Source organism: Ursus americanus, chromosome 27, assembly GCF_024610735.1.
Source record: "Ursus americanus isolate L20-20 chromosome 27, mUrsAme1.1.p, whole genome shotgun sequence".
NCBI classification, from domain to species: Eukaryota; Metazoa; Chordata; class Mammalia; order Carnivora; family Ursidae; genus Ursus; species Ursus americanus.
In genome coordinates, this window is record NC_142153.1 from 39,379,191 (window position 1) to 39,393,471 (window position 14,281).

The window sequence follows — 14,281 nt, forward strand, 5'->3', positions numbered from 1 at the left end:
CCCACGGACCGGGGCGCCTCAGCGGGCGCCGGGAACACGGTCTCCGCGCCCAGCTCGGGCTGCCAGCCTCCTTCCCTTCTCCCCCTCTAACAGGGCAAGGGGGTAGGGCTGCAAACGTACCGAGACCTGGGGCCAAAGACAGAAGCCGGCGCGTCCTGGCGAGGGGATGTAGTTACATCCAGAGGCCCTTGGAACTTGCGGAGGCTTCCCGAGCCCCTCTCGGGGGCCGGCCCCCAGGCCGGGGCACTGAGCGCGGCCGCGGGCGGGCGGGCGCCACGATTGGCCGCGGCGGGCAGCGCTCGGTGGGCGAGCCCGGCCGGCGAGGCGGAAAGGAAGTGGCGGCCACGGCTGTGCACCAACCACGTTCGGCCGGCGGGCGAATGCCACTCGGCGCCCAGAGCGGGGTCGGAGGGCGCGGGGCGGGCACTCGCGTCCCCACCCCGCCGCTGCCCGCGCCCCTGGACCCCCAGGGGACGCCCGCCCCCACGGCTGCCAGCAGGGCGCCGCTCGGTCCCCGGAGGCTCCCCGCCCCCACCTCGCTCGCTCCGTAGCCGAGGCGGGTCAGGCCCAGCGCGCCAGGCCGGCCCCGGGGGCGCCTGCGGGGACCCGGCGGCGCCCGGCGCTAGGCCGCGGCCGGGGCGGATGACCCCCTCCGCGCGGCGCCCTCCCGGGACGCGCCGCCGGAGCCCCCAGCGCGCCTGGACAAGTGCAGTGACAAAGCCCCAGGGCCAGGCCGGACGGTGGCCGGCGGAAAGGAGGACCCGGCGTCCCTCCGGAGCGGCGGCGGCGGCAGCGGCCCAGCTCCCAGGAAGCCGGCCGGGCCGCCCAGGCCCGGCGCCCAGCCCCGCTCGGAGCCCGCCCGCCGCCTCCGGCCGCTGGCACCCGACGCCCGCGGCCGCTCCCCCAGTCCGGCGGACGGACGAGCCCTGGGGCCGCTGCGGGGCGCCCCACCAAGTTTCGTCTCGCCGCGGCGCGAGGCACCTCTCCCGGCCCGGGCGCGGGGCGCAGGCAGCGGGGCGGACGGCGGGCTCCGGCTTATTTACGCTGGGACTGCCCGGCGAGAGGCGCCGCTGCCGGACCCGGAGAAAGACCCGCTCCCCTCCTTCGGTGGCGACGGCGTCTGTAAACACGCACACACATGCACACGACAATTCTGTTGTAAAAGGAGGCCCGACTCCAGCGGACCTGCACCCACACACACACAGCACCTGGGGCGCAGAATCACACAGAGCAGGTCTGCGTCCATGGAGCCACCTCTCCGCATCTGCAAATCCAAAAGTGAAATTAAACCTCCACCAACCTCCTCCTCCTCCGCCTCCCTCTCTACCTCCTCCTCCTCCTCCTCCTCGCAGCCTTAGCAGCCCCAGCAGCAGCAGCAGCAGCAGCAGAACCTGCTTCCCCTAAAATCAGATGATCCCGAGGAGCGCCGACTGTCCCTCCGAATATCCGTATTAATATTTATGAACCCCAGCATTTTCCGTCTGCAAAACACTGTGTCAAAGCACCAGGACGCGCGCACACACATCCCCTCCAGTCCTCACAAACATGCCCTCGAGAAAAACACACACGCACAGTCACAACCATTATTTGAAAAATGTTACCTCTCAGTGTGCTTTTTCACACTACCAATACAATTCCGCAAGGTTTAAGTGTTGCTAGGGTGTGTGAAATGGAAACGAAAGCCCGTCAGTTGAATAATCGCAGGAGCAAAACTAAAAGTTACTCCCCGGCTTGCCTGAGAACAGTCCAGATCGAAAGCAAAACAAGGAGAGGAAACTGCGAAGCGCTGAGGCTGGAAATCCCCCCACCCCCCGCCCTCCTCCCGGCCTGGCTCCCTCCCTCCCTCGCCTCCCCCCTCCGCCCTCCTCCCTCCGCCCTTCCTCCCCAGTGTTTGTTTCGAGCTTGTGCAAGCCGGCGGTGGAGGCGGAGGGAGGGCGCGAGCGGCCGGCCGGGAGGTGCGGAAGTTCGCCGCGGCCGCTCATTGGCGGCCCGCGCCGCTGTCATCATTTCTCGGAAAAGTCAATTTCATTTTCACTTCCCCACGTCGCGGCAGCGGGAGCAACAAGCGGCTGCTCGTGAGTCTGTTGTTGGCACCCCGGGACGCTCACCCTCGCCGCGCACGCACTCGGAGCCGGGTGGGGGGCCAGGGGTGGGGGGCCGGGGGCGACCCGGCGCCAGCACCGTTTCAGGCCAGAAGCTCGCGGCGGTGGGAGAGGAAGGCGGGTACCTGAGCCTCCCTCCTCGGGGTTACCCGAAGGTGGGGAGGAAGGAGGAGGAGGGCGGCAGGGGAGCAGAGGGGGCGCTTGTCATCCAGGTGGGGGGCAGGTGTAAGGGGTGTGTAGCACCGCTGTTTTCAGAGTGGGTAAGAATTCGCTTAACATGCCCGCCTCCGAGGACTAAGGAACAATGAACTGGCGAGACAGCATTACTTAGATACGGATGCAAGAACTGGGCCAGGCGAGGACTCGCGACCCTAACCTTAGTTGAACCCTCATCGGGAATTGAGGGTGTAACCGTTTTGAGGGCTGCCGCCATCTCGGGCACCACCTGGCTCTCTGTTTGGGGGCGAGGGCGATAAGGGAGGCCCTGCCCTGGTCGGTCTACAGCAGCGCACCCGGGACTGAATTATCGCCCGCGCAACAGAAAGTACTTTACTGCAGGAGGAGATGCTAAAGGGTGTGAGTTAACTGTACTTCTGATGTCTTCATCGTGGCCCGTCCAGGACAGGGGCTTCATACTGCGACACCTTCGGCCAGATTCAGATTTGACCTCTTCAACTTAGCAGCTGGGCACGCTCCGCCAAGTGGCATGACCTAAGGCCTCAGTTTTCCATGCCGTGAAACCTAGATGCATGACACAATGCAAGCATACAAGTACAGCACCTGTCACCTTCAAGGTGTGTTCGTTCATGCTCATACAATTCATTTGGGACCTACCACTTCTGGGTCCCTTGGCTTAACAGTATCAATTCTCATATAATTACACCTCTTTCTTCCCCCACATGCAATTTAATCAGCCTTCCCCCAAACTTCTCTACCCAACCCAGAAAGACCCTTCCTGGGAGGCCATAGCTATTTATATGTGAACACTTCTAAACACATGGCTCCAACTTCCCTCTTTGCCACAGAAGTATTGATTTCTATGGATTGGAAAAAAGAAAAGTCTCTGACTATGCATATGTGATGAGGAGACAGCTGAGTGTTTAGGATTCTGTTTTGTGGCTGTGATGTCAGAAATAGATCTCATGTACACACATTGCTGCTTCTCCCCTCTCCTATAATACTGACACAGACACTTGCTTTCTCATTTCATAGAACACTGACCGCTACAGGCACTGAGAGTCATTATAGACAAAGTCTGTATGGCAGCTGTCACTCTTTACCCACCTAGGGACCCAAGTTGAAAACCCCAGTAGTCATTCCTGATGTCTTCTTTCCCCAACATATATCCAGTCGGTAGCATCCTCCTGACCTGTTGATTTTACTCCCAAACGTGTGGACCCGGCCCCTTTTCCCTCCCCGCTGTACCTGCCTTATGCAGCTGCTTCCAGCCCTGCCCACCGTTGTGCTCCTCCGGGCTACTGGCCACACTGCCGTCCAATTCAGTGGGAAATTAACTTCAAATAAAGCACGATTCCAGCCCTAAATCTACCTCTCATAAGCGTCTCTGTAGCTTTCAGAATGAAGTCCATATATTTTTGATTTTTTTAGAGAGAACGCGCTAGAGTGAGCACAGGTGGGAAGGGGGTAGGGCAGAGAGAGAGAGAATCTTAAGCAGGCTGCACACCCAGCACGGGGCCAGACGCAGGGCTCCATCTCATGACCTGAGATCATGACCTGAGCCAAAATCAAGAGTCACTTAACCGACTGAGCCACCCAGGCACCCCATAAAGTCCATATTATTTAACAAAACATATAAAATCCATTATGATCCGGCACCAAGCTACTTTGCCAGCCTCATCTCCTGCCACTGGGCCCCACGAGCCCTCACTCGTCCCTTATCAAACCAGCTGCCATTCCTTCCTGTAAAACAACAGAGCCAGCCTCTTGTGCGTCGTTTTATCCTTCACGTGGTACCCAGCACACAGGTGCTCAAATACGGGTGAATTAATAATTACCCTTTGTAATTAATGATTGCCCTTTTTTTCTCATGAAATATTTTAGACTTTATTAGAGTATTGTATTTTTTAATATATTATAACTGATATTTATTGTACAGAATGCAGAAAATGCAGCAAAATTGGAAGAGGAAAAGAAGCCAGCTGGAATCTCACCAGTCAGGAATTGAGCTGTTGATATTTTTGTGTATTTCCTTCTTTAATTTTTCTAAAGGGCCATTTCCAGGCCTCATCGACGCAGTCTCTGTGTCTCATGTAGTAATGCCGGTTGTGCTGCCCATTTTCCATGTCTGTGTGACTTCCCTGTATCCTGTTCTCTTTCTTGGCTGGCTCCTCTTCTGCTGCCAGCCCACTCAATTATGGTGTTTCCAGACATTCCATCTTAAACCCTTCCATTTTCTCATTCCACGTGCTTTCTCTTTGAGTGCTCTCACTCGTGCCCAAAGCTTCAGCTAGCTCTATTTGGCGTTAGCTCCAAAGTCTGTAGCTTCTGAGGGCTGGTTGCATTACCTCCTAGATGTTTCTCGGGCTCAACAAATTATGCATGTCTAAAACTAAACTCATCACATCTTTCCCAACAACCTTGTATATTTGTCACCTCACTGACCCACCAGCAAACTGGCAGACATCACTGACTCCTGCCTTTCCTGAGCCCCGTGAAGCTCCCTGAGGCATGGGTACTGTTTCCAATTTTTCAGGCCCCTAAACACATAAAGCGTAGAATGAATTTCGCTCTGTTCTTGTGACCTCGATGACCTATCGCTACAGACCCAAAGTGTAAATACGCCCCCAGAATCCATGTGGTATTGATACACAGTCAAGAAATATATCTTAGCCCTTTGATTAGATACATACAGTCATAAATCTCTGTGGAAAATGGACCAGTATAGCAAAATATAACCTTTTCGAAAGTCTCTGAAAAAAAGTAACCTTTGCCATACCAAAGAAATCTGACCAGACACCTTGATCTAATACAAAAACCATTGTTCAAGCAGTCTTATATGATGAAAGCAGAGTGATCTCCTGAGTGAGGCCTGCTGATGTTCACCTGTGGCATGGGACCTTCTAAAAGAAGATCTACCTACACGCGTTAGGACTAATTTCTTTTCAAGGAAGTTGAGGAAGAGTGGTGATTAGTTGGGCACGTAGTGATTGATCTTGCCCTGAAGGATTTCAACTAAAGCAGAAATTTAAAGATACATTCAAGGTTAACCCCTTTCAGATGGGTTTTTCATTTATTTTTCTAACAAGAACAGTTTCATAAAATAATCATTCAAATAGCAAACATTTATGAAGTGCCCACAAACCCTTCTCAGCACTGGGAACATAGCACCTAACCAAAAACATGGGAAATCTCTGGCTCCTGAGTCGGGTTCTTACAGTCTAGTATTTAGGCATGTTAATTTCCGTTACATCATCCCAGTATCCCAGCATCCCCTCCATCCGTAACCACAGCCTCTAGAAATGTACGTTAAAGTTAAGAATGTGCAATACAATGGCTCTCTCACTAAACTGTTAAGTATTTATAGTTTTGATTAAATCAGTAGCCCATCATCCATCCGTCAATTGATGCCCAGTCTTCTCACCTTATCAGTACCACTCTGTCCTGGCCACACAGGCTCTCCCCCATGGTGCTATAATTCAGGGGATTATAAAATCATAGAAAATGAATATTCCACACTTGCAAGAGCAGTTGGACCAATACAGAGGCATAGACTATAGTCCTGAACTCCAAAGAATATTATTGTGAAGTCCACATTGAATATACAGTGGAGTTAGATTTTAATTGAGACAACAGAACTGTTAATGACATTGAAAAAGCCACACAAACAATGAATCATGGAACGTTACATCAAAAACTAATGATGTACTGTATAGTGACTAACGTACCATAATAATAAAAAAAAGAAAAAACCTTCAATCAAAGTTCAAGGATCAGAAGCATCAGGTTGGAGAAATTCTTAACTATTACCTCATGTAATGGTTTCTCCCACTTTACTAGAAACTCTGAAATGAGGTTCATTTTGTTGCAATTATCCTCTGAAAATTATGAATTTCAATTGAGTGATCTATTGCCCAGTCCTTAGTAATAAATATTAATTTTGTCCTGTTCTGATGAAGTAAGGGAAAAAATATTCTTTAAAATTGCCAGGATAGGGGTGCCTGGCTGGCTCAGTCAGTGTAGGGTGTGACTCTTGATCTCGGGGTTGCAAGTTCAAGCCCCCCATTTGGTGTGGAGATTACTTAAAAATAAAATCTTTTAAAGTAAATAAATAAAAGCAAAGAAAATTGCCAGGGTATTTGTGTTGGGGTGGGGAGAAAGATATTATCTTGTCTAAAAGGAAGGTTTACAATTTTGTAAACTTTATACATTGTTTTTTGCTAAAATTTTGCTAAAATAAATAAAAATCTTTTTTAAAAAGTGGGACGGGGCCCTGGGTGGCTCAGTGGGTTAAGCGTCTGCCTTGGGTTCAGGTCATGATCCCAGGGTCCTGGGATCTAGTCCCACATCTGGTTCCTTGCTCGGCGGGGAGCCTGCTTCTCCCCCTGCCTACCACTCCCCTGCTTGGACTCTCACTCTCTCTCTCTCTCTCCCTCACTCTCTCTCTGGCAAATAAATAAATAAAATCCTTAAAAAAAAAGAAAGTCAGAAGGAAAAGGCGTCCATAGTTCTGTCTTGAGGTTCTTTAGAAAAGAATTACTATAATAGTTTCAAGTATTAAAAATATTTTAAACGAGAAATAAATTTCAAGTTTTTGACGTAAATTCAGCAAACCACACAATTCACTGGATCTGGATACTTGAAGAATTTTGTGTTACAGCTTCCAGTCTTTCTCTGTCAGCTCCTCACTTCCAGCGTATGAAGCTCGATGACACTCAGCCTGTTCTCTTTCTTCCCAAACGTCCCCGCATTCTGAATGACACCCCTTCGTTCTATTTGCAAATGTTTGGAAATTTGCCAGTCAGAAAGACAGAAGAGTGTCATGAAACAAAGCATTGCTAGTGTTTTTAAGTCTCTGACTTCTTCCAAAAACTTCCCCTCCGCTAAATCCAAAATGTGCGTGACAGTTGACAACACAGGACTCTTGGCGCTGCCTCCTTGGCCTCTGAGGCGAGAGGGCGACATTTCGCAGGCCTGTGTGCGGAGCTTGGCCATGCTGCGGACACTCGAGCTGCTGGGAGGGCGGTAGGAACAAGGCAAGCCCTGGTCTCCCGGAGCTTACATTCCAGACAACCCAACCAACAAAGTTACAGATGTGTCTTGGTGTTTTTGAAGGAAATAAACAAGAGCTTTGACTGAAAATACTGGCGGGTCTAGGTGGTCAAGGACTGTTCCTCGGAGAAAGTGACAGGTAAGTCAAAGCTTGAAGAACAAGAAGATAGGGGCGCCTGGGTGGCTCAGTCGGTTGGGCATCTGCCTTCGGCTCAGGTCATGAGCTCTGGGTCCTGGGATGGAACCCCACGTCAGGCTCCCTGCTCAGCGGGGAGTTTGCTTCTCCCTCTCCCTCTGCTCCTCCCCCTGCTCAAATAAATAAATAAAATCTTAAAAAATAATAATGAGAAGAAGAACTAGAGGATGCTGTGTTAGTTTCCTAGGGCCGCCATAACAAAGCACCACAAACCAGGCAACTTCAATGAACAGAAATGTATCGTCTCGCAGTTGTGAGAGCTGATAGGCCAAGATCAAGGTGGCACAGGTCGGGTCCTTCTGCGGCTGAGGGAGGGATTTGCTCCGTGCCTTCTGGCTGCTGGTGGTTTGCCAGGGGTCTTGGGCATTGTTTGGCTTACAGATGAGCTCTGCTCTCTGCCTTCATCTTCATACGGTGTTCTCCGGGGAGTGTGCCTGTGTCCAGACTTCTCCTTTTTATAAGGACACCAGTCATTGGATTAGAGGCCCACGGTACTCCAGTATCGCCTCATCTTACTGATGACATCTGCAGAGACCTGTTTCTGCGTAAGGTCGCATTCTGAGGTACTGAAGGTTAGGACTTGGGCATATGAATTTGGTTGGGGGAATGGGGAGGACGCAGTGCAACACATAACAGGTACCAATTGTGCCCTAAAGCCCTGGGGCAGAGGAAGGAGTGGGGACAAAGGCTCTAGAAGGGAAAGGGTCTGGGGAATTCTGGAAAACTGAAGGGAAGATGTGACTTCAGAGTTGCAAATGAGGGTAAGAAGGACTGGAGCAGAGGCAGGCGAGCAGACACCAGATCAAGGAGTTTGGGTTTTATTCTGGGATCAATGGGAAGATTTCCACAAGTTCTGTGGTTTTAAAAGGTCATGTTATAAATTTCCCAGTTGTCACTTCAGTAGTGCAATGCAAGGGTTTCTTAATTTGTTGGTTTCTTAGGAGAGTTGACAACTGTTCTTTCTTTGCCCTCTCAATTCATTACATGTTGAATTTACTGAGGAAATACAACACACTTAAGATATTCTGAAACAGTTTTGTCTTTTTTATTTTTTTAAAGATTTTATTTATTTGTCAGAGAGAGAGAGAGCACAAGCAGGAGGAGGGAGAAGCAGGCTTCCTGCTGAGCAAGGAGCCTGACATGGGACTCCATCCCAGGACGCTGGGATGGTGACCTGGGCCAAAAGCCCACGCTTAACTGACTGAGCCACCCAGGCGTCCCCAGTTTTGTCTATTTAATATTCATTTTTAATTCCTCAGTTAAAATATTTATTTCCTGTTAACTTTCTCCCTGATTTCCATCTCCAGAAATGAAGTTTTTACTTCATTCTTTTTACCCCTAAAGAAACTCTCCTTAAAAAAGAAAGAAAAAGAGAAGAAATATTCAACTATAAATTCCAGGCATTTTCCTCAGACTGTTTTGAGTGAACAGTGATCATTTTCAGAGATTGTGTCACCACAAAAATCAATATTCATTCCAAAGTTCAATGGCTCCAAAGTATTTCAGTTTTTTAATTTCTAAAAATTTTCCAATTTTTTTTCTGTCAGAAACTCCTGTGTAATAAATCGTTTTCACAAGACTGAATTTTTGTTGGCAGAACAATCGACGTAAGTAAAACTTCATGGTTTGCCTTGAACGTTTTGTAATTTGAAAGCAAATATTGGTTTAAACAGCCCATCACGTATTTTTGCAACCTCAAGCTGTGGATCCTGGTTTCTGCACCACTCCTCTCTTGACAACCAAAAAAGGTCAACTTTTTTTCTGTTTTATGTATTGAGGTTCTGAATAAGACTTAATTTAGGGAGAAGGTCCTGTTGCTTTAAAAAAAATTTTTTTTTAATTTAAAAACTAACAGCCACAAAAACTGGCTGTTAGTTTTACTTCATTTTCAGATAATCGGAGAGAAAAAAGAAAACACAACCAACTGTAAGTGGAAAACCACTAAAGATTGAAGGAGAGAAAGAATACAGATACCAAGAGATGGGAGGCAGTTGTGAGCGTCCATAGAGCAGAGCCGGCCATCTTAGAGGTACCAACGTTACAGGCTCATCATCACTTGACTTGCTCAGTTGTCTCCCATTTTTCTTTGTTTTTATTTCCCATCTTGATCAGAACTTCTCATCTTTTCAGTGATGCAGAACCAAAGAATCATGACTACTGGTTTTCATGTGTGCAGTTGAGGTCATTCATGAAAGTTGAGGTTTGGACAGACCTTTTTCCCTCATTGAGAAACTGGAGAAACGTGACCCCCAAGCCTGTCATCTTTCACAATGTTCGTACGTGTTTTACCGCATACGCACTTTTCCTTTGTTGGTATTTTTGCTTATGATGAACTTAAGTAGATAGTAGGAAATATTTACTCCACATTGAGGGGAGAAGGAAAATAAAGTTTATATGTACAGTGTGACCACCCCGAAGATGTCTTGTAAATAAAACCAAACGGAACTACATCAAACATTAGCAGCGGTTGTCTTTGGGTGATGGAACTAGGGATGATTTTTTTCTCCTTTTGAAAAGTTGACATTTTTTGAGAACAGATTTTACTTTTATTAATGTAAAATTTTAAATAATTTGTATAGGTGACTTCAGAAAAGTATTTCTTGATATATGATGTTTATATAAATGACTTGTGAGTCTTAGCTAGTTTTTTCCATGGAACTTCCAAAAAGAAAGCACTGATTAACATATCTTATATCTTACACTACATTCTTTTAAGAATTTTTAAACCTATGTCTCTTTAAGTTACATGGAAGATAATTTTTTCCTACAAATGCCGTGGAGTTTCTCCTAATCTTTTATTTTATCAAAACATTCATCTTTTCAAATGCATTTGTGTTTTTATCCTAACAGTTCAAATATTGACTCTCCAAATGAACATATAAAAGACATATGTGTCTCTTATAATGTGTCCAGATAAATAGCTATTAATAAATGATAAATCCCATGATCATTAATTTTTAAATAACCCTTTGCTTTGATTCACATCATGGCTTAAATATGGTATGTGAAAAAGAATAAGAATTAAGGGAAATCTACTACAACTAAAGAAATTTTTCTAATTATAAATTTTCATTTCACTTATATGCAAATTTCCGTTACTATATTCTTAGCAATCAAATTCAAATTCTTAGATCTCAAACATGAATGAGGACTCTAAGAAAAATATCAAACTTCTCTGTTAAATTTGTTCTTTTTGCATTTCGTCTTTCTGGCACTTTCATATTTAGTCATCACATTTCCTATTCTGCTTGCTCAGTTTCCACATACAACCAGATCAGCAGAAGGGGAGGGAAAACATCTCATTTGAGGGCAGTGAAGGAAAGAATCTCTCTTTATCTATCCCTCTCTCTCTCCCTCTCTCCTACATGCTCTCGCGCAAACACACACACACACAGGAGAGGAGGGTTCTTTGCATGCAAATGCGCATTTGGAATTCAGAATATATTTTAACCACAGAAATAATAAGAAATTATGACAATATAAGTAATATAGTTTACCTTCATTGTGGGTTAAAATAAGAATTTATTTTAATAAATAAATATATATGTGGCCTGGGAATCCAGTTTTACAACACTATACACATGGGAAATTTTCATTCTGAAATCTTAACAGCTGTCTTTCAAGCCCAGTGTTGGAGCACGTTGGATTGTGTGGGTCTGGGACTGCCTGCCCTCTGCAGGGCTGTGCTCGGCAGTTTGGAAGAGACAAGGAGGAAGGAGGCGTGGTTCCTGACCTCAGTGCATTTGCAGGCTCCATTGGGAGACAGGGCCTGCAATGAAATGATTATTTCAAGACAGAAATGGTTGGTGGCTCCACACCCAGGTAACATTTTAATACATTTATTTACTGTTTGTTCAGCAAACAGATTCAGTGTGCTTCTTGACTCTGTATTAATTATCTCTTTTTATATTTTACATAGTATTTTCTAATATAAGTATTACGTGATTATAGTAGAGTATTAGAGCAATACAGGCCTATTTTGTAGTGACAAAATCAGAAAGCACTTGAATGTCTATTGGTAACTAAATGATTGAATAAACCGTGGTTGATCTATTCTATGGGATGTTATGCACAAATAAAAAAGAACACATTAAGCCTTTCTGTTGATCTAGAAAGGAGACCAGGCTGTATTTTAAAGAGAAAAAGATGATGTAAAGAAATGTTCATATTATGATCTTATTTTTACAAAGACAACAGTGACCCCCCCTTCTCCCAAAAAAGTGTTTGAATTAAAAAGGATACAGATATATATACAAAGCTGTAAATATTGGCCACCTTGAGGACAAGTGGGTTACTATTTTTCTTAATTTACCTTTGTATTGAGAAGAAAATGAAAAATTTAAGATGAAAATCTGGAAATACAGAGCAGATTAAAGAAAAAAATTAAAATCACTTTGATTTTTATTTTGTTAGGGTAGAGAGAGAGAGAGAGAGAGTGTGTGTGTGTGTGTGTGTGTGTGTGTGTGTGAGAACTACTCTGGATAATTCATTGTAAGTAGATTTTTCTTGACTGTCCGCTATGTTTACGTCGCTTCAAGGAACTTCTGGCAAAACTGCTTTAATCCAAAGCCACCCAATAGACCCACAATGGAGACACTTTTAAGCAGGAAGGCAATTCAGTTCCCTTTGGGATCTGCCTACTCTCCCTGTGGGAATGGCCCATCTTAGTCCTTTCTGTGTATCTCTCCTACCTGAAGAGAAAGGAAGAATTCCTAAAGTGTAAAAATGTGAGAATAAAGGGTGTTGTTCTCACGCCAGTATGAGCCCTGCTCTTGTTAAGGGTTCTCTGCTTTATACTCATGAATTTTCCAAAATTCATCTTAAAGAACCAACATGGCTTCCCACCAGGCAAGCTGAATGTACTCACAGGAAGGAAGCAAGCAGATAATAGAGTCGGTCCGCTAACTACATTTTAAGAAAATGGTGTATACATTTCTGCTCAATATTACTTGTAAGTCCATGACACTAGTTCAGTGGCCTCTGAAAAAGTGAGTAGCTTAGTCCAGTTTTCTCTGTATTTTTTCTGAAGAATTATTCACCAGGAAATAGACGTCCATTATATCAATATGACACTTTCATCAGCACAAAAACGAAAAATTCCAGATAGTAAACAACAAAGCGTAACCAGCACTACCAAAGGAAAAATTCAGAAGACTTCCCCGAAGTAGTAGGATTTGAGCTGTACCTTAAAGAATAGGTTAAAAATAGAGTAATTAAAAACATATATTTGTGTGTGTGTGATTAATAGCCAGCTTTAAAAAACCTTGACAAAGCTTTCAGACTTTAAAATGTCCTCTCATCCCACAGAGAACACCCATCTAACAAACTCATCAGGGCCTATAGTCCAAGCTAGTTCTGTATTTAAGCCAAAGAAATTTTGTTGAATTATACATTAAATGCATTGGTAGGGTTAGGAACTAACTTTTTCCACTAAAAATTAGAGATGGGGGTGAGGAGGAAGACCCCTAGGTCCCACATGTGGAAGAAATATGTGTGTTTACTAAGATCTCTAAAGCAGATCTTTCACCTCTCAAACTATAGATGGAAAACTATTTCCCTGTGATACTTCAACGGATTCCTTAGAAATGAAAGAGAAAAGTTACAGTCACCAGGTCCGTGCCTGTGGATGTGAATTTCTTGGCTGCTCTGAGGGCGCGCCGCAGTGGGCAGCTGCTACAATGATGGGGGTGAACCTATTCCCGGCCGTGTTCGGGACGTATAGAAGAATAGTTTCAACTTACTTATCAACTCGGCATTCCACGCACAAGTGACTTTGATTACAAGTCTGTGTCTCGTCCATGATACCAAACAGCTGTGGGAAACTTAATACTTATTGTCTAGATGTTTAGCTTGTGCTCATGTGGGCAAAACACCTGTGCACTGACCTAGTATTTTATCCAGATGTTTGATGGTGTGTGCCTATGACCCTTTCACTATATACTTTATTTCTTCCTGTTAGCCATTATAAAGCCCAAATTAGATTAAAATTCAATTTATCTCCAAGTTTAGGCTTTAAACAAAAATAAAGGAATTCTAAGAATCCATGTGTGGTGAGTCATGTTTTCTGCTATAAAAATGTGAGACACTCTTGAGTTCAGAATCACAGAGTAAACATATACCAAACCAACCACCTTTTATCAAAATTCATCAAGAAATTTCAGGGAGAACGGGTAACAGAAATGTATATCCATTAGTGGGAAACTAAGTGATGTCCATACCCACAATATAAGGAAACAGATTTTGGAAAGAGGAATAACAAAGAGCAAGGAGCAAAGGCTGAGCAAAGAGAAGGAAAGTCCAACCTTAACACCTGCAAAGGGAACTGGAGGGATATCTATGAGAAGTGGGCTAATTTTCCACAGAAAAGACACAGGAAAAGGAAAAAGTGGACAGGGGCAGCAGGATTAATTTCCAAGTCTATCTGAGGAGCAGTTAGATCCTTACAGTTCTCCACCCTCATCTAGTTCCCAAACAGTTTGTTGACTTCTCCTTTCCCTCCAAATACTGAAATGGGCAGAGACGGACTTCCTTCCAAAGCAAGTGAATTGAGGTAGTCTGTATGCTGAACATGAAATCTCCATCTCCCTTCCACTGCTCAGACCCAGAACACCCACATGCAGAGTAAAATTCCGAGATTGGAGATTGGATGCGACCCCAGAGGAGATACTGGCCAACAGTGATATTTGGAGGGCCTCAGTAGAAAAACAAATGGTCCCCCCAGTTTGCCTCAGTGAAGACCACCGGTGTATAAGCT

The 14,281-nt window shown here is 45.6% G+C and overlaps 1 protein-coding gene and 1 long non-coding RNA gene across 17 annotated transcripts in view; one reads left to right on the top strand and one right to left on the bottom strand.

Moving 5' to 3' along the window:
- IRF2 (interferon regulatory factor 2) overlaps positions 1-1,781 on the bottom strand; it is a 79,197-nt gene extending 77,416 nt beyond the window's left edge. Inside the window, exon 1 of one of the 3 annotated variants that reach the window (XM_045785822.2) lies at positions 1,602-1,781. The gene's annotated coding sequence lies outside the window, so the exon portion shown is untranslated. Of the gene's footprint in view, positions 1-120; positions 366-1,208; positions 1,289-1,601 lie in introns of those variants that run through there. The other 2 variants (XM_045785824.2, XM_045785823.2) reach the window with 2 other exon arrangements.
- A 154-nt stretch (positions 1,782-1,935) lies between these two features.
- LOC123784521 (uncharacterized) lies at positions 1,936-13,571 on the top strand. Of its 14 annotated transcripts, none has more exons than XR_006777479.2 (7): positions 2,161-7,470; positions 7,707-8,090; positions 9,075-9,134; positions 9,383-9,556; positions 9,658-9,799; positions 11,140-11,349; positions 13,069-13,571. It is a non-coding gene; the product is annotated as an uncharacterized LOC123784521 (long non-coding RNA). The 14 variants fall into 14 exon arrangements; XR_015722021.1 differs by having other exon boundaries at positions 2,171-7,470; positions 7,909-8,090; XR_015722023.1 differs by adding an exon at positions 1,936-2,075 and having other exon boundaries at positions 7,395-7,470; positions 7,707-9,556.
- Positions 13,572-14,281: the final 710 nt, after the last annotated feature.